Source organism: Macrobrachium rosenbergii, chromosome 25 (genome assembly GCF_040412425.1).
Source record: "Macrobrachium rosenbergii isolate ZJJX-2024 chromosome 25, ASM4041242v1, whole genome shotgun sequence".
In the NCBI taxonomy this organism is placed as follows: Eukaryota; Metazoa; Arthropoda; class Malacostraca; order Decapoda; family Palaemonidae; genus Macrobrachium; species Macrobrachium rosenbergii.
Genome location: NC_089765.1, coordinates 8,407,079 through 8,428,530, shown reverse-complemented (window position 1 = coordinate 8,428,530; position 21,452 = coordinate 8,407,079). Strand labels below are relative to the sequence as shown.

At 36.5% G+C, this 21,452-nt stretch overlaps 1 pseudogene; it reads left to right on the top strand.

The window, feature by feature from the left end:
- Window positions 1-2,275: 2,275 nt before the first annotated feature.
- Window positions 2,276-20,594, top strand: LOC136852157 (uncharacterized; annotated as a pseudogene).
- Window positions 20,595-21,452: the final 858 nt, after the last annotated feature.

Sequence of the window (21,452 nt, the reverse complement as noted above, 5' to 3'; positions counted from 1 at the left end):
TATATATACATATATATATATATATATATATATATATATATATATACATATATATATATATATATATACATGTATACATAAACATCCTAAGAAGGAGAATGGAAAGAAAATCCAAAGTAAGTTGTAAAACAAATCAACCATACTCTAAGAACGAAGTTTACGAAGGAGAAAAAGGCTTACATATACTTATGAACATATGCATCATATAGGTTTTTTCTTTTAAATTTGCGATTGATCAGCAGAACAAAAATATTTTTCCTTCCCAATAAAACGATTATTAGCAGGTCTTATCTCATTTTTGCCTACAGGAAAAATTAGTTACAGAAGTATTCCCTGCCTATCAAGATGAAGTCTTCTGGTTATATTCGGACTGTCTGGTAGTAACCAAGTGTTAGTAGTTTCTACCCATTACATTATCTCTCTCTCTCTCTCTCTCTCTCTCTCTCTCTCTCTCTCTGACAGAATGTATAACCTATACTGTAGTGCAAAGGAAGACAAATGTTCCCAAAACTAACGCGCCTTTGCTTTCCATTTGATTTTTTATATATACATATATATACATATATACATACATACATATTTATATATGTGTATATATACATATATATATGTATATTTTTATATGTATGCATATATATTCATATATACACATTATAACATATACATGTGTGTGTCTGTGTGTGCGCGCTCGCACATGAGAGCATAAAATGTTACTTGCAAGTCTTGGAAATCGTGCTATATCTGACGACGCAAGAATGAGCCTCTTGTACAGGAAGCTTCTACAATCCCAAGAGCTTCCTATATTTACAGAGAAACAACATCAGCTGTAAGTCCACCATATCTAATGCGCCACTCACTTCTATCTTACACGCTCTCTCGCTCCCCAACACCTCTTCCAAGCCACACAGGCACCCATTTCTCGGTTTTTCTCTCCACTGACCCACCAGCAGTTAATAATTAGTCATCTTTTTCCCCAACCACAACCCACCATTCTCTCATCGTAACCATACCTCCTCAAAACACACTGATCCCACATGCTACCCTTTTTTCTAATACCATATTTCTACCATTGACAGTGCTGCACAAACAATTAATATCAACATCATCTAGTGTGCATTCTTCCTCCTGCTCGTATGCAGTACGATGCCCGCACTTCACCCTCACCAATTCGAGTTGCTTCATGCATTCCGAAAATTTCGTTACCACACACTCACCTGTTCTCTTCTAAGCCTCTTTAGGAAAACCTGCCACCTCCTTTGTTCTACCCGTTCTGGGAAACGCCTCTTCTCATATTCTATCATCCTCCGTTATATCTAATCTAAAATACCTGCTTGAGTCTACAATACCTGCTTGAGTCAACGACTTCCATCTGCTACATTCCTCAGAACCATTCATCTTCATTTATCAAACGTCTTTATTCTGGCTAACACTCAATTTAAAAACTTGCACCTACCCAAGTTCTTTCTCTGACCACTGTTATCGCTATCCTTAAAATATTAATCAGCCATGGAGAATAACACAGCTTTATCTCTGACCTACAATATGTTTACACCAAACAAGTCACCCCCATGTCTCCAGATTCTAAGTTAAGCACTACTTGTATGGATGGATGGATGTGTGTGTGTGTGTGTGTGTGTGTGTGTGTGTGTGTGTGTGTGTGTGTGTGTGTGTGTGTGTGTGTGTGTGTGTGTGGAGAGAGAGAGAGAGAGAGAGAGAGAGAGAGAGAGAGAGAGAGAAATATCTGAAACGGTTTTGCTGATTATGTATCTAAAAATAAAACATTTACAACTCTCTCTCTCTCTCTCTCTCTCTCTCTCTCTTCTCTAAATGATCTCTCTCTCTCTCTCTCTCTCTCTCTCTCTCTCTCTCTCTCTTCCTCGTAAATGACTGGAGAATCGTTACTCACTCATTAAAATTCAAGGGCAACATCGTCAACCATCAATTAAATCGCTCCTATCTATTTATTACGTCCAGTTTACAGGGGGTTGACACGGGGCCACGGCATGCAGGGGCATCAAAGCTATTATCACGGGTTTAATGGACCCCGGTTGACCTCCAAGTAATGATGATTATGTACAAGGTACTTACAAGACAGATATGGCATGGGTGCAGTGGTGCTATCTGTTACACCTGCGTCAATTTGCGGCCGTGTTCCGATAGATATTGGGCACACTTAAATTCTGTTGCATATGTGAAATGCTTGTTTTCTGATATACGTTTTGTATGATAATGTTCGCATGTATGGATGCTGGGCATGTTCAAATTCCGCTCTATAATGGGCTTGTTCATACTCCGAAATACTGTGGTAACGCTCATATTCCAAAATATGTTGGTAACGCTCTTGTTCCAAAATATATTGGTAACGCTCATATTCCGAAATATATTGGTAACGCTCTTACTCCGAAATATATTGGTAACGCTTTTATTCCAAAATATGTTGGTAACGCCCATATTCCAAATTATATTGGTAACCCTCATATTCTAAAATATGGTGGTAATGCTCATATTCCGAAATATATTGGTAACGCTCATATTCCGAAATATGTTGGTAACGCTCACCAAATTATACTGGTAATGCTCATATTCCATAAATATATTGGTAACGCCCATATTCCTAAATATATTAGCAACGCTCATATTCCGAAATATATTAGTAACGCTCATATTCCGAAATATATTTGTAGCGTCTCACATTCCGAAATATATTGGTAACGCTCATATTCCAAATTATATTGGTAACGCTCATATTCCGAAACATATTGGTAACGCTTATATTCCGAAATATATTGGTAACGCTCATATTCCGAAATATATTGGAAATGCTCATATTCCAAATTATACTGGTAACGCTCATATCCCAAATTATATTGGTAATGCTCATATTCTGAAATATATTGGTAATACTCATACTCCGAAACATATTGGTAACGTTCATATTCCAAAATATATTGGTAACGCTCTTGTTCCAAAATATATTGAAAATGCTCATATTCCAAATTATATTGGTAACGCTCATATTCCAAAATCCATTGGTAACGCTCACATTCCGAAATATATTGGTAACGCTCTTATTCCGTAATATATTGGTAACGCTCATATTCCAAAATATATTGGTAACGCTCATATTACGAAATATATTGGAAATGCTCATATTCCAAATTATATTGGTAATGCTCATATTCCGAAATATATTGGAAACGCTCATATTCCGAAATATACTGGTAACGCTCATATTCCGAAATATATTGGAAATGCTCATATTCCAATTTATACTGGTAACGCTCATATCCCAAATTATATTGGTAACGCTCATATTCCAAATTATATTTGTAACTCTCATATTCTGAAAAATATTGGTAACGCTCATACTCCGAAACATATTGGTAACGCTCATATTCCAAAATATATTGGTAACGCTCATATTTCAAAATATATTGGAAATGCTCATATTCCAAATTATATTGGTAACGCTCATATTCCAAATTACATTGGTAATGCTCTTCATCCGTAATATATTGGTAACGCTCATGTTCCAAAATATATTGGTAATGCTCATATTCCGAAATATACTGGTAATGCTCATGTTCCGAAATATATTGGTAACGCTCATATTCTGAAATATATTGGTAACGCTCATATTCTGAAATATATTGGTAATGCTCATATTCCGAAATATATTGGTAATGCTCATATTCCGAAATATATTGCTAACGCTCATATCCAAATTATATTGGTAACGCTCATATTCCTAAATATATTGGTTACGCTCTTATTCCGAAATAACTTGAGATGTTATGTCAAATCCAGCCGCTCATTTTGAAACTGTCAATTAATGATTATTAAAGAAAACAAGGGTAATCATATTCATGGATTCATATTACAAACACGGCTAACCATATGCATGCATTCATATTAAAGTACAGAGAAACGTATTTTACTACTTCCAACAATCGCCGAGTTGCACAGACATACCCTTCACCGCAAAATTACTGGCCTCGCCTAACGAAACTCGATTTCCTTCCCCGCAAACAGGGTCAGGTTTTGACCACTCGCTAATGAAGCGATTCGTTTAACATTCGACACAAAACTATACTGAGCGATCCTTCTTTTATATTCAAAAGCGCAAGTGTGTGTGTGTGTGTGTGGTCATACTTTTCTATATAAACTATAAACCTGTTGACACCTCTATAACTTGATACAGTCTGGCGAAAGGATTTTAAATTGAGAAAAGTTCCAAGCTCTTGTTAAACCCCAATAAGAAGACAACACATTCAAGAATACAATAAACATAAAATTCTACATCGCTTTAATATCTTCTACCCAGATTTTTTGACCGAACCCTTCTGAAAAAAGGAATATGAAATAAAAGCAACACATGAATAACTAAATAAAAAATGAAAAACTAAATAAAAACAATTAGCAAAACGCCTTTCAGAAACATCTAGGCATCCTTCTCATTCCTATTCATAATGGTAATTAAAAAGCTCCATTAAAGAGATAATTCTAAGAAAGAGACACACCCCCTCTCTTAATTCTTTAAAAATAATTTCATTTAAGTGTAGTTTCTTTTCAGCTTCGGTGTTGTTGGAATGTATATCTTTAAAAATATATGTGAATGATGAAAGACCGGGATATACATATTTTTTCCCCTTTCCAGGATATCTTCGAAAGCGAGAAATACAATCTTACTACGTATAAAATTCCATGTATAAAAAAATCTCACAAGAAAACATAAACCTGAATAAAAAGTTTTATTTTTTAGGAGCCAAAAAGTAAACATAAGAGTCATTTTTCAGTAACCAAAATATTTAAATAAATAAAACAAGGTTATCTGGCTTTAAAAATGTATGTGAATTCCAACCGTTAATGGATATTGCCAGAAAGACGTAAAGGGTATAAAATGTCAACGAACACCATAATAACGAAGTATAAAAAGTTTTCAAAATATTCGGAAATAAAGAAATTACGGACACTGAGAATCTCGCTGGCAAATTATCAGAACTTGAGAGAATTCGGGGAATCCTGCAAAGGGTCATAAGAATTTTATAGCTAGCATTTGGCAAGTTATGTTCTTTAATAGAGTTTAGTTGAATTGCAGCCCTGATCAAAGCTAACAAAGTGTACACAAATCAGCAAAAACTAATATAAGGTTAATAATTAAGGGTACACACAGACTCCTTATACTTATAATTATGTGTCTTTACCACGATCGATTCATTTTCATCTTATATATAATCTTCTTACTCCCTCCTTAACCAATTCACCTGATTCCCATCACAACAGCTACATTTTCATCCCTTCCTCTCCAACTTTAACCTAAATCAACTCTAAACTTTATTTTCTCAACCAAGATAATGAACAGATATATCTCCATTCACTCTTCTCATCATTACAGTCATCATCTTGTTTTTTCATCTACTCTGAGTTAATTTATATTCTAACAAGCTCTTACCTCACCATTTTCTCTCTCCCATGTTTAGGATTTTCCCTGAGAACCACGTCTTTCAAAACAATCAAGCCACTTTCCCAACACATTTCCAAAAGAATTTCTCCACTCCAATTTACCTCTGGAGCTCAGTATTTGTCCTCAATGTTAACTCTTTCTGTCACCTTGACTTTGTGCGTGCATATACACACACAATATGCATACATGCCTTACATACATATACACATTTATATATATACATAATGTATATGATGAATGTGCATTCCAGGTGTATGGATGGGGGAACCCCTATAACCCACCTTGTAAACAGTGCAGTCACCCAAAGAGGTGCGACATAGACTCACGTTTACCAAGTTCGTAGATCGGTCCCAGATACTAACCGCGAGTACACCACCTATAAATTGTGCTCAGGCTATCAACCGCTTTCGTAAAGACTCGCTGAAACACAAGACTACAACCATTTGGTACCAACTCCCATGAGTGAAAAGACTTATGGTAAAAATGTTATATATATATATATAAATAAATATATATATATATATATATATATATATATATATATATATATATATATATATATATTTATATATATATATATATATATATATATATATATATATATATATATATATATATACACATACACAAACTGATACATTGTGTATATATAAATATGTTCATAATTGTATGATATATATATATATATATATATATATATATATATATATATATATATATATATGTATGAGAATGAGTGTTTCCTGGTGAACAAAAACAGAATAAGGCGCCGAAGTTTTCGGCGCAATCGTGTTTTTCTGTACAGCGGTGGTCTGAGCCGCAGCCTATGTAACTTTAACCACGGCCCGGTGGTGGCCTCTCCTGTATCGCTGCCAGACACACGATTATGGCTAACTTTAACCTTAAAATAATGATAAGAAACTATTGTAGGTGGGCCAAAATTTGGCATGTTGATGACCGAGGGTGTGAACAACATACCAATTTGCAGCCCCCAGCCTCAGCAGTTTTTAAGATCTGAGGGCGGGACAGGAAAAGTGCGGACAGACAGACAGTTGACATAATAGCTTTACAGAAAACTAACAAGGGAAGAGTTACTGCTAAGTTCATACTTCAACTCCTACATCAAGACAAAACTCCCAATGCAAAGACCTTCCACAATCCCTTCATTCATTTCAGCACATCAAGGTCATCACAACGGTAGTAGTAGTAGTAGTAGTAGTGGTAGGTAGTGGTGGTAGTAGTAGTAGTAGTAGTAGTAGTAGAAGTAGTAGACAAAGAAAAAGTAAAAAATACGCCGAAGTTTCTTCGTCTCAATCGAGTTTTCTGTACAGCGTATAATTAAGGCCACCGAAAATAGGTATAATTAAGGCCACCGAAAATAGGTATAATTAAGGCCACCGAAAATAGGTTTAATTAAGGCCACCGAAAATAGGTATAAATAATGCCATCTAAAATAGATATAATTAAGTCCACCGACAACAGATATAATTAAGGCCACCGGAAACAGATATAATTAAGGCCGCCGAAAACAGGTATAATTAAGGCCACCGAAAATAGATATAATTCAGGCCACCGAAAATAGGTATAATTGAGACCACCGAAAATAGGTGGTGGCCTATCCTAAATCGTTGTCAGAAGCACGATTATGGCTAACTAAATTTAACCTTAAATCAAATAAAAACTACTGAGGCTAGAGGACTGCAATACGGTATGTTTGATGATTGGGGGTGGATGGTCAACATAACAATTTGCAGTCCTCTAGCCTCAGTCGTTTTTAAGATATGAGAGATGACAGAAAAAATGCGGACAGAACAAAGTGCGGACGGACAGACAAAGCCGGCACAATAGTTTTCTTTAACAGAAAACTAAAAAAAACAACACAGCAACACAATATTTTAGGATAAAATCTGTAAACAGGCCATTACAATAATACAAATGGAAAACAAAAGTCTTTCACTCACCTTCGACAACTTTGGTGTTACATTTTCATACAATTAAGTTCCACTCAAGAAAATTCTGTTAGTTCAATTCAGAATGAAGTTTGTGATAATAAAGAGATAATTAACGCTGTAAATGCTGAGCCTGGATCAAATTCTGTTAATAGTAAAAGCTGTGATAATGAAGTACGACAACAACGTCGTAAAACCCGAGGAACGTCCTTTGCAAAACAATTTCTCCCTCGAATCGAGCCGACCGTTACTAATCTGCGATTTACGTTACGTACGGCAATTGCGGTCAAATTCCATTAAAAAAAGGTGTAAAAACGGGATTTTTCTCAGAACCGGTAGAATCTGAGAGCATAGAGCAGACGGATGATTTACACTTACTCTTTTTTTTAAATTCTATGTCAAAAGCCTGTTCATTTTATATCAAAGCAACAACAAGAGCAAAGTTAGAGAACATGAATAATAAGCAGGTCAAAAATGGACTTGTTCTTAACATTTCTTATCTGGAGACAAGATTAACAATCATCAGTGAAACAATATTTTGTTCTTACCTACGATACTCGTAGTTTCTTTTATAAGTTCTTGGCAGGTTTAAAGAAAACCCAATCATACAGTTACAAAACATTGAAAATATAAAAGTCGTAACAGAGGAAACCATTGTGAACATTTAGACCAAAAGTTAGCATTATAATAATAATAATAATAATAATAATAATAATAATAATAATAATAATAATAATAATAATAATAATAATAATAATAATAATAATAATAATAATAATGAAACAAGACGACCCTGTAACGAGGCTATAATATCGAGAATTAAAAACTATAGTAGTGTTAAAAATATTGATGTACCAATTAAAAACGAAAAGCAGAGACTTTTCAGATACTACTCCGTAAACACTTCTGTATTTAGCTCATTATATTAATAATACATACACACACACACACACACACACACACAATATTATTATTATTATTATTATTATTATTATTATTATTATTATTATTATTATTATTATTATTATTATATATCTAAAACGAAAATGAGAACAGTTCCTGCCTCGCTTCGAATAATAAGGCTGACAGAAATGGCGTGCGCGAAGCACTAAACTTTTCTCTATGTAATGAAGCGAATACTCGTCGCAGACGTGCCAAAGCCTTCAAAGCCTTACTGTTAATCCGCCATAAACCAATCTGCATCATAAGACCTTTAAAGTAATTAGAGAGGTGAGCTTTTTCGAATACCCTTACATGGATTTAGCGCCACGAACACGTTACAAAATCTGCTTTGTGTGATCACTTCTCTCCATTTCAGGGACCGCGAGTCACCGTTTTTCTCAAATATCTTCCAAACTAATTATCTGACCGAAGTGGTACTTTGACACAGTGTACAAGACACCTCCCGCTAATTTTGGTAATATAGTATATTGTCAATTGGTGTTAGTTAAGGCGTTTACTATTGACTTTTAAAGGCAAAGTCGCATGAGTCAGCAGGACTCATCTACACAAAAGAACGTCCGCTATCCCTCATAGATAGGAGAGGGGGGGTGGCGATGGGCAGGGCAGGAAAGTGGGTTGAGAGAGGGATGAGGAGGGGAATGGAGAGGAAGGGATGGGATGGGGATAAAGTACGTTCGAATGCATAGTTTGGCGGTGCTTGGCAACACCATGTAAGTCAAGAGTAAACGCCTCAACTAAAACCATTTGACAATGTACTATATTACCAAAAATTAGCGGGAGGTGTCTTGTACACAGTGTCGAAGTCCCATTTCGATCAGATAATTAGTCTGAAAGATATAAGAGAAAAATGATGACTCGCGGTCCCTGAAATGGAGAGTAGCTCTTTCTGAAAATAAAAAATATTTAAGACATATTGCTCTAAAAATATTTCGTATTTACAGTATCTCAAATTAATAAAGGTGCATACCAATTCCTGACTATTTTTAAGCTGTCTTATTCGCTTTCTGATGAAGCTGCCATCTCCTTCTGTTATAGCATCACTTTCGTGTAGGGAGACTATGTATATTTGATATCTGAGACTGATTTCCCATGATATGCCACCCTTGTGTTCGTATCAAGTCCATGACAACTAAGTGAAAACGCTGGAGTGTCTTCGCCGCAATTGAGTTTTCTTGCACAGCATATATCATTGTATGAACCCCAGCCAAGATCACGAAACTTTCAGCCACGGCCCGAAGTGGCCTGTGTTGTTGGCACCTCATAGGGTGACAGACGCACGATCATGGCTAACTTTTAACTTAACATATAAAACTACTGAGGCGAAAGGGCTGCAATTTGCAAGTTTGATGATTGTGGGTGACGATCAGCGATACCACTTTGATGTCCCTCAGCTCCAGCAGTTTTTAAGATCTGAGGGCGGACAGAAACAGTGCGGACGTACAGAAGGAAAATAATTGAACAGACAAGCAACTGACGAGCTATAAACTTACAGGAAAGCGGAAAACAGAAGCAGTAAGAGAACGACAAAGGCTTGCAGCACTGAATAAGAAACAGTCAACAAAAAGTAATCTGAGAAGCAAAACAGCAACCGGTAATGTTCAGCTTAAATAATTAATGGGCTTGGACAAGTGGCGTGTGACACGATGCAGAGTTACAGCTCAACAGAATTTCGGCAAAACCGTACCTGCAGTAGAGACAGATTTCAACCTGCAGGAAGGAAAACGTGGAAAGGATTAGAAGAACTACCTATGATACAATTTGATCGATAAAAGAATAAAAAGGATGAACACTAACTACATGCTAGCAATGTTTCAAACAGGGACCGATGAGATGCGCATAACTGGAAGCAGGGTTATTAACCTGATGTATTTTCTGAATCTAAAATATTCTGAACATTCAAAATGTTTTGACGTAGGTGGTTTAGTATAATTTCATCAAACAGAATTATTGACTTAGATAAAAGTGGGAGATAAAAGTGGGAACAGAGCAACAGATTAAATGATTATTGACCTAGATAAAAGTGGGAGATAAAAGTGGGAACAGAGCAACAGATTAAATGATTAAGTAAATGAGTAAGACTTTTTGGAGTATTCCTATTCAACGGAAAAGATGTAAGGTAAAACATCTAACTGTGTGTATGTGTGTATGTTTCCTTATGTGTCCGAGAGCAAAATCCGTTCTGCACAAAGAGGAATGTCCAAGAAGCGAATAGCAGGTTATAAATCTGAGAAAAACTCCCGTAGATGCATTACCGCTTCATAAACCTCAGAAGAAACGCAATTAGCAGGGTATCAGCTCAAGTCACACAGAATGAGCCATTAACCTGACTGGTTAGTAAAGACCCCATAATAAAACTCCCTGGGCAGTCGGACACTTTCTCGGTGTTCTTGCCGTCTTGCATCTGCTCCGAAGACAGTTTACCCAGTATATCTCCTACTAGTCCCGCAGAATGATCAAACCTAAGAAATTCAGTCCTGGCGTTTTCAACTTTTCTGTCTCTGATAAGATTCTCTAAATGCTACATTGCTTTCTTTTGAAGTTCTTCATCGACAAATCACTGACAGTATGTGTATTTCAACGACTTCAATATGTCCTTAGCCGAAGGGCTAAATGACCATTTTCCATTGTATAAAGTCATGGGACCGTTCCCCAACCACAACCTCCTCCCAGCCAATTTTCCCTAAAACCACTTTTTCTCTTCTCACTTTTTTTAGACTTATGATACCTCCTCAGTGGATTCCCGTTGTATTCCATTTCTTTTCCTTTAGTATCGTCTCTTCTATTCAAGATAACAGCACTGTAGTTCCAGCTCGGTCGGGACAGCCCAAGCAAGATGAAGCTACGCCAAACACCATACCACATAGTACAACGACTAACGATAAGATGGAAAATATGGGACAGTCACCTGAGGGGAAATACGGAAAATGTAACTTCCACGATCGTCTTAAAACTTGAGCTTACAGCACTGAATCAAGACAGTTCTTCTCAGATCATATAATTTTATTCTCTTCATACACCAGTAAAACTAAATCACCACAGAAACTTATTTTAATGTCTTGGGCTGATTTGTTATCAATGTATTAATATCTCACTACGAAAAAAAACGCGTAACACAGGATTTAAAAAAAATAAATAACTGCTATCCGTCGACTCCATCACTAAATTTCAAGTGACTGCGCCTCTAATCGCAAGCTTATCATTAATATTAGTTAAGATTATAAGAAACGTGAAATATCAGAACACATAAAAAGGGAAACGGAATAAATACGCATCTAAATTAATCAATAAAGTAAAACTTATAGAATGCTTATACAAATTAAGAGAAGAGCAAATAACAACGAATAAAAAGCAATCTCTATCGCTCGCTATCTTCAAACCCCATCTTGTGGAAAATGATCATTCTTACTGGGCTTGGATACAACGTTCCATTGGTGGTAGCTCTGAGTCTCTAAATTACATCCACCTGGCACGTGGCACGGGACTGGCGTGCTCGTGCATATGGAAATTCTTAAAAGCAAATTCAGGCAATACGGGTTTGGCGATGCGACAGCTGAAGACTTGCTTGTTTAGAACATGCTAATCACACTGCAGCCTCCCTCCCCGACAAAAAAACCTCCATGACTGCTCAAATCTTTGTCCAGCCCTTGCACAGCACATGGAGAGAGAGAGAGAGAGAGAGAGAGAGAGAGAGAGAGAGAGAGAGAGAGAGAGAGAGAGAGAGTGTTCTGGCCTCCAACCATCTTCGCTTACGTCAATCTTTTTACGTCAGATTTTTTTTCTTTTATGGATCCACTCTAATGCTCATAAACGACCCTTCTTACAGCGAAACTGGAATGTAAATGCAGCTGCCTCTTTTGTTCCATGAAGAATTAACCTTGCCCAGCCTCATTTGCCCTTCAAGGTGATTTTAATAAATACAATCAAACGCTGAAAGCTTATACCGTTATATACGACACTATTAAAGGAAAAGTCGCTTAGACAGAATCACAGACTTAGGAATTATATTGATGAATTAAAAAATTTAAAGAGTAACCTCACCAACATCTGGCTCGAAGAGACTCTGCATGGATTGGTTTTGGAGGACTGCATGTTTGGCTGCTAATGAATGAGTGATTAGCATCTGCTTTCCTTGAATGCAAAACTAAATGTCAGAATCTTTCATAACTATTGATAGCATGCTGCTGTTGACATAATCAATGCAGTTCAAAAAGGATAAAATGGTGACACACAAAAAAAATGATTACACTGGCATTGTGGCTATTACAACCACATACGTATCTGGTAAAAAGTGACCAGTAGATTACATCACATACATGCATGAAATGTTTACCCAACACTGTATAAGAACAGGGAACATTTTTGGGAAATTAAATCTAATGAACTTCTTACCAACCTCATTTTTTTTCCCTCAGCTGAAGCAACGCTTGAAAATTTCGGTAATCAGCGAAGAAAGAGTATGTCAGAAATCACTGTGTTGTACCCCAACTTCCTGTTCTATTTATATAAAGCTACAATCACTTTTCATCGATACCCTCCAGCTACAGTTTATCTCGCCCTTTTCACCAACACTATTCCTTTTTAACTTTTTTCACCAACACTATTTCATTTAACTTTTTTCACCAACACTATATCCTTTTAACTTTTTTCACCAACACTATTCACTTTTAACTTTTTCCACCAACACTATTCCCTTTTAACTTTTTTCACCAACACTATTCCCTTTTAGGTTCCAAGTCAAGAGAGACCGTAATTTTTCTCCATCCAAGTTACTGATTCCTTCACTAACAAAAGTAATACATAGTTACACAGTTAGCAACGATTTAAATAAAAGTCAAATTAATACTGTGCCTCAATAAATTAAATCTTATCACAGCTCAAGAACCTCAAAATCACAGCAATTGATAACTGCAGGCAGGAACGACTCCTAATCTGGTTTAATTGACTGGTCTTCCAGAACAAATAAAAAAAAATAAATAAATAAATAACAAAGGGCACAGGATGACAAAAATAAATATCCCTCTATTGTAAGCCAGTGACACCAGGTTCACCATCTGCCTTTGTCAGAGTCCAGAGTTATAAAAAGTTGACAAGTTTTATCATCGGCGAGACACCTGAGAGTACTGTTTTGAGAGTTTTGCGTCCCTGCATTACTATGCATCTTTGATTTTGGGAAGAGTGGCGGACGAGTAGCTAAACAGACAGATGAAGAAGAAATAAAAAAAAAGTGAAAAAAAGAACATGCATCATTGCTTCAAACAAGGCTTCCATCATCTGGCATTCTGCCTGCAATGACCCGAGTTATGAGAAACATTCCCTTTATCAAGTCAGGAATGAATGTCTCTTAAACTATGTGTTGAGTGCCTTCATCACTGGAGAACTTCAATAAACGTTTGTCTAGTTCTCTCTCCAAAAACGATGTGATATAAATTTATACACGCACACACGCGTTATATAATATATATATATAGCAGAATACACACAATATATATATATATTATTATATATATATATTATATATATATATATATATATATATATATATATATATATATATATACAAGATATTGTTTATTATCGAATTCACTATACCTTAGGAATAACAGATAAAAACATACTACTGTACACATAAGATATATATACTATATTTTTATATAAGATATGGTAGTTTTGATATCAAATGATATTTGTGGCTAAATATTTGTGAATATGAAAGGTAACGCGCTTATGAGATACCTTTCATATTCACAAACACACACACATTTATTATACATTACATGAAAAGTATATATATCTATACACAACATACACACACACACACATATATATATATATATATATATATATATATATATATATATATATATATATATATATATATATATATATATATATAAAGATAGATATAGACTATTAATTTCAGCCCTAGCCTGTATTTTCAAGATCTGAGGGCGGGCAGAAAAAGTGGGGACAGGAAAAAGTGCGGACGGACACAATAGTTTTCTTTTACAGAAAACTAAAAATGAGGCAAGGTAAACATAAGAATCATTAAATACTTAATGGAGAAAAGGAAGTCAGACTAGAGGAAAGTTAAAGATGGCAGAGAGGTTACTGAAGAAGTGGATTTTAGAAAACGAAACAGCAACTGACGAGAAGCTGTCTGGAGCATTAGGCCTTGCTTCGATGGAGTGAGTATTTTGGTTAGCTGTCGAATGTATAGAGGCAGATCAGTCTCATCCAACAGTGGAAATGGTTATGGATAAATTTCAGACTTCTTGAAGAAGTGGCAGCTGAGGATATAAAAAGGCAATTAAGACGTTGAAATCTGGGCAGAATAAAAGTTACTGATGGTGGTAGGATAACACAAGAGGTGAGTCACAGATTAGGTGAACCAAGGCAGGTGGCAAAAACTACAAATGCTTTGGAAATTAAATGAGAATTGGGATATTTGAGCGAAAAATGTATAAGTGACAGAGAGGTACTTTTCGTATCATATATGCTCAGTAAGATGACTGAGAACTAAGAAATTTAGAAATACAACGGCGTTAAAAAAAAAAAGGTGCATTTCATGACAAAAATAACCCAGTTTTATTGGCATGGGGCACAAGAGGAGCACGCGTGCCAAGATTTGGACTATAAAAATGCAATCAGGACTTCAACAGTCCAGTATAAACAGCATAAAACACCTGGAAGGAGCAGTCAATAGAGAACTTGGAAAAAACTAGACGGAAGCAGAGATAATATCTTGTAGCTGTCTGATACCCAGCCCTGCTGACCTCGGAAAACATACTTCGCATTTTTACAGGGCAGTTACAGGAGAGAGAGAGAGAGAGAGAGAGAGAGAGAGAGAGAGAGAGAGAGAGAGAGAGAGCTTACACGCAAGTATTGGAGGGTTGCAACATAATGATGAGTTGTTTAACTATTGAATTGTATCCAAAGAATATGTTCCTACCATTCAATAAGAAATCCACACACACATACATACATATATATATATATATATATATATATATATATATATATATATATATATATATATATATATATATATATATAGAGAGAGAGAGAGAGAGAGAGAGAGAGAGAGAGAGAGAGAGAGAGAGAGAGAGAGAGAGAGAGAGAGAGAGCTCACGTGCAAACACTTTGGAGTGGTTATTACTGTATAATGATGAGTTGTTTAACTACTAAACTGTATCCAATAAATATAAGCCTTTACCACCCAATATGAAAAATATACTGTGGAGAGAGAGAGAGAGAGAGAGAGAGAGAGAGAGAGAGAGAGAGAGAGAGAGAGAGAGAGAGAGAGAGAAGTTTTCAAAAACTTCCGATAAGTACGGAAGACCTCTTAAGGGGCAGTTTTATGCCAAGGGTTATCTCTCTCCTTATCGAATACAGGTTAAGTTTTTCCTCCATCCTCCAAGTTGCTCTTTTAATGCAAAGGGACCTTAAGAGATTATCGAAACGTGGCCATGTTGGGAGAAAACTGAGGAGGTCTTACGACTGGCGACCTGCTGTGTTCTGACATATATAAAATAAATGGAAGTTGAAATCGAATATTGCGCCATCACACCTCGCTTATTTGCATTTATTCGACGTTCCTGGAGATTTTGCCTCCGAGCAACAAGTTAATTATACACCGGGCGCTCTTTTTTACTCCACCTCTCTCGATGCGAATGGACAGCTCGCCCTCATCCATCAGTCAACAGCAAGAAAATGGCTATCATTGGCTCTCCAGACACCAGCTGCATAGGCTAACGAATTACTAATGAAACTCCTAACGGGTTTTGTAGGATGGTTTGTTGATAAACAATATACAAGGTAAGTTTACATACTGGAGAAAACGGACTTCGATATCAATATGACAAAGTACAGTTTCCTTTGTTGTCAACAAAATATTCGAGCATTTGCACAACATTAAAGGCACAAGTGTTTGCCAGTTAAAATTTAACATGTGACGACGGCAGGAGGTAAGTTTTTGTTTGTATCTATGTGTGTGGTAACAAGGCGTGAAATGATGTAGATGGATTCGGCCAAACGCGTTTATTGCTTGGGTCTCTCTCTCTCTCTCCCTCACTGCAGAATGCACGATTTTCGCCATCAAAATCAAAATATTTTTTTTTTTCATTTCAACCTTTAAAAATTAACCAGTGATATAACCTTGGGTTTTTAAGACCGTAACGTAATAATGCCAATAAGAAGTAAATCAGAAATGTGTCTGTTCCTACGACCATATCACCATTCAACAACGGCATTACTTATTGCAAATACTATTAAATTTGATCACTACAGCAAGAGATCTATTGAAAAATTTTTTTTGTTACAGATCATAATAAATATTGTGCCTGCTTACAATGCATGCTTCACCTTACTGCATGGTGAAGGGGGGAATAGGTAAAACTATATATACTGTATATATGTGTATAATGGTCCGCAATGATTCCTAAGTACATGCAGTAGCATCCCCCTCCTTTTCTGCCATCTGAGAATGGGTGGGTATAAGTTGGTGCGGCAAAGTACTGGTTAATAGTTCTAATCCCCAAACAGGTTTGTCGTTACCATCTAATTCCAGATGATACTGCTTGCGCATAATGTATTCTTAACCTCACTGCTTTTGGCAGTGGGAACAGAACGTTGAAGAGCTTCTGGTTGGGGTGCAAAGTGTATAAAACCATAGAAATATTGGCCTGCTTCGATTCTAAAATATATGCAGTTGCACTGGTTTCACACTTATGTTCTCTGTGACAGAGAGCATGAAGTGTTGTCCTGATAACCTCACACGCCAACTTTTCTAATCCCAAAGAGGAGTTATGCCTTTTGATCTATTTCCATTTGATTTGTCTTTCTAATGCATAACTGACGTCAGTGCCTGTGGTGCCGAAAACTGAATGTCTGCTCACTGGTGGTGGGGTGGGGGACTGGATAATGCCAACTATTTTTGGGTGAGACTGCCTGCTTATTATAATGTATTTACTATTTTTATTTTACATAATGTTACCTTTTCCTTCAATGATGATGAAATTTAGTGAGAATGTACCTTGGAATTTGAAACGATTTTTTTCAACTTTTTACGTTTGTCAAATTTTCAAGGTCACATATGAATGTTAGGATTTTTCTCATCTCCGAAACTACGATAGTTAGAATTCTCTAAACCGTAAAATTTGGAGACTGTGTCGCAAGGTCAAGGGTCAGTTCAACTGAAAATTATTCTTCTCTGATTTTGGTCAAGCTTGGTACGAAAGTACCTTGTGGGTTGGCGATTATTATTATTTTTTTTTCAATGATGTCCTGTTTTTGAAGTTCAGTTCGAAAGCAAAAATCTTATTTTTTCTGCTACGAATGAAACTCGGTCCATAGGTACCCCTAGGGTTGGTGATTGTATCCTGAAATATTTTTACCTTTACCTGTTTTTCAAGATCGAAGATTAATTTACAGTACAACTTTTCAGTTTTAAAATAGTATATTTTCATTATTTTACGAAACTGCATGTAATGAGGTTGGTAATTACTTTTGCCATATTTGTAGCACTGAACAATAAAGTAACTTCATCTCCTTACCATATTTACACTATTGAAACCAATCTAGAGTTTCAGTCAGGGTTTTTTTTTTTGTCAGAATTTTCTTATTCACACAATGTATAAATTGGGCAATTCTTTGTATACCACAAATTTCTTTGTCACTATTCAAACTAATGCAAATTTTAGGTACTCCTGTTTAACCCTGATCAAATCAATTTAGAAACTGGTGTAAACCAATTTATATCACAAACTGTTTTTGCCACTTAAAACCAATCTAAAAATTTAAGCAAGTCTGTCTTTTGTTTAGTTTTGTGTTCTTGGGGTATCTGGCATCTATATACCCATATAACAGATTTTCTTGTTCCAAAATCTATATACCCATATAACAGGTTTTCTTGTTCCAAAATCTTCCATTCTTACCGTTAAATTACCTTTCAATTTGGTCAGCGGCTCTTTGGAAAAGCAAATTATGACTTTTTCCACGCACCTTCAGTGAGTTCCCAGGTAAACATTTTCCATCTTTTAGCTTTCTGTAAAAGAAAACTATTGTGCCGGCTTTGTCTGTCCGTCCGTACTTTATTCTGTCCGACCTCAGATCTTAAAAACTACCCAGGTTAGAGGGCTGCAAATTGGTATGTTGATCATCCACTCTCCTTAAATAAAATAAAAACTACTGAGGCTAGAGGGCTGCAAATTGCAGCCTTCTAGCCTTAGTAGTTTTAATTTATTTAAGGATGAAGTTAGCCATAATCGCGCTTCTGGCAACGATGTGGGATAGGCCACCACCGAGCCCTAGTTAAAGCTTCATTGGCCGCGGCTCATACAGCATTATACCGAGACCACCGAAAGATAGATCTATGTTCGGTGTCTTGATTAGACGCTGCAGCGGCTATACAGAAAACTCGATTGCGTCGAAGAAACTTCGGAGCATTTTTTACTTGTTCGTATTCTTACCAACATAAATCAAAATAAACTTCTGCTTCCTTCTTGGAAACTGGACTTGTTATGTGCATGAAAAGATTATGGAAACGCTCTAAAGAACTTTTTTATTGGTTATCAGTGGGCCATGGGCCCAGAAGATATATTAAGGTATGGAATGATTCAAGCCGATAGAGGCATGCTATAAAAATAAAAATCCTCAAAGACGCTCGCTATACACGAAAATTTAAAGTCAGTTTATCAATCCAATAGGCGTCGAGTGATTTCTTTTATCACGATATGCACATTAATACAAATCAAACTGATATCAAACTTAGAGGAAGCAGCTATTAACAGTGGGTAATGCATATCAAATCAACAAGTACACACAAAACCTAAGAGCACTGCAGAACGATTTTCACCGAGTTTTAGGGCGCCATTAGAACAGGTTTTCAAGAAGGGGCACTATTCAGTGTTATAAGGCATCGCGCTATTACTTTTTATTCTGTCATAACTGGTTATTGTATCTAAACACAGCCCTTTCTCTCTGGAAGAAGTAAGTAAGTATACCTTAGTTTTACCAGACCACTGAGCTGATTAACAGCTCTCCTAGGGCTGGCCCGAAGTAGTATTGAGAAACTAAAACTCTCTCTGGAAGAACCTCAGTTTCTTTCAAAGCTACTGAGAGGCAGTAGTGTGATATCACCATCTTTCGCAAGCCCATTTCTCGGTCGAAAAATACAGGGTGTGACTGCAAGATCTTGCCACCCAAGCGTCCTGTTTTTAACTTGTAATCTTACCCTTTCCTGATATGCTGCATCCGTTTTCCTGTGTGGCGAAACTGTTTTTACCTGGTTGCCGAAAAACGGCCTATTTTCGCGCTTCCGCCGATAATCAACAAGATTTTATTACCGCCACTACCATTTTGCATTTCATCCACAGCCCTCCCTACCACTCCGCTTGTACTATCTGCCAAGTTTACACTGAATCTTTAACACAGAATATTCCCCACTTTCCTATAATGCCTCTGCGAAGTTCAACGAAATTTTTCCGAGCTTGTAATGGATATATGAACATCACTCGTTACTGCTAAGATATTTACAATGACACTGTTAAAAGAAACTCTCTCTCTCTCTCTCTCTCTCTCTCTCTCTCTCTCTCTCTCTCGAAAAAAGGAAACCCTGCTTAGCTTGCTGGAACTAGACCCAGTACACTGGCAACAAATGTTTTACATTTCTGGGCGAGTTCACAACACGTCCATGGATATTTTTCTGTCAGGTTCAGAAATGTCCTTTTACATGAGAAACATCTACATCTGGATAATGTCTGAATTTCTTCTATGAAGCCAATTCATGGGAAACAGCTTGATGCTGATGCATATACATACGTGTGTGTGTGGGTTTGTGTCTGCAAATGCCAAAATTCTTTCCCCTATACAATATTCTAAGAATTAGTTCACAATTATTAAATGCCTCAAATGAACATTTCTGCTTTTAACCTAAAGATTTCTGCTGTTACCATGCCGCTGGACTTCGCACCCGACTGGAGGGGACACTCCAGCCCGACATCTGTTACGACAAACATTTCGAGGGCCCAGATATCTTCCTCCCCTTTCTATCTGTGGCAGGCTGTCTCGTCTATGGCAGAAGTTGACCGTAGCGCTGAGTTGTAGAAACAGTTCTACTCTGACTATCTGAATGGCCTTAACAGCGTTTCAATCGTAGGGGAGACAGACACATGAGCTGTGTTAACGTCACCCCAACGGCCGCGCCCTTTTTGCAAATATGAGCTCTAGGCACAGAGTGTGGACTTAAGGCGCTATTTTGTTTTTGTAATGTGACTTTCCTAAACGCTGAAAAAAAATGAAAAACTTTCCTAGATGTGAAAGTCGTAAAAAGTTATAGATGAATTCTGAGGGTTCATTTTAATGACAAATAAATCGAATGATCAGTAATGGTGCCACACAGACATACGACACAACATCGATTAAACTGCTCAAGAGACATTCAATTAAAATTTCTTTCTGTAATAACTTTTTCTCATTTTCAAAAATTTATTATCCGAAGAAAAATAAAACTGTGAAATTCAGAAAGAAAAAAAAAAGTTCATTGGGTTCATCAAAATTTAAACTCAGAGAAGAGAATTGTTAGATAGAACGGGACATATGAGGACATTCAGCGCTGAAACGGAAAGTGACAGTAAGGTTTGATAGGTGTAATAGGAAAAAACCTCGCAGTTGCACTATGAAGCAATTGTTAGGAGAGAACGGATGGAAGAGAATATGAACGGAGGTAGAGTAAAAGGAATGAAAGAGGTTGTAGCTAGGGGCCGAAGGGACGCTGCAAAGACCCTTAAGTAATGCCTACTGTACCACAATTTTCGAATTCTTAATCTCCCTTCGCAGCTATAATAATGTTACCTACATAAAACTTCTCCTCTATAGTCAATCTTCTTGACAAACAACAACCTGATTCTTGATAAAATAAACTACCGCGAATTACATTATCAAGGACTGGAAAACACCGAATTTGCAAACTTCGAAATTTAGAACTACTATCCATTTCAGGGACTGCGAGTCATTGTTTTTCTCAAATGTCTTTTAAACTAATTGTCTGATCGAAATGGTACTTTGGCACAGTGTGCAAG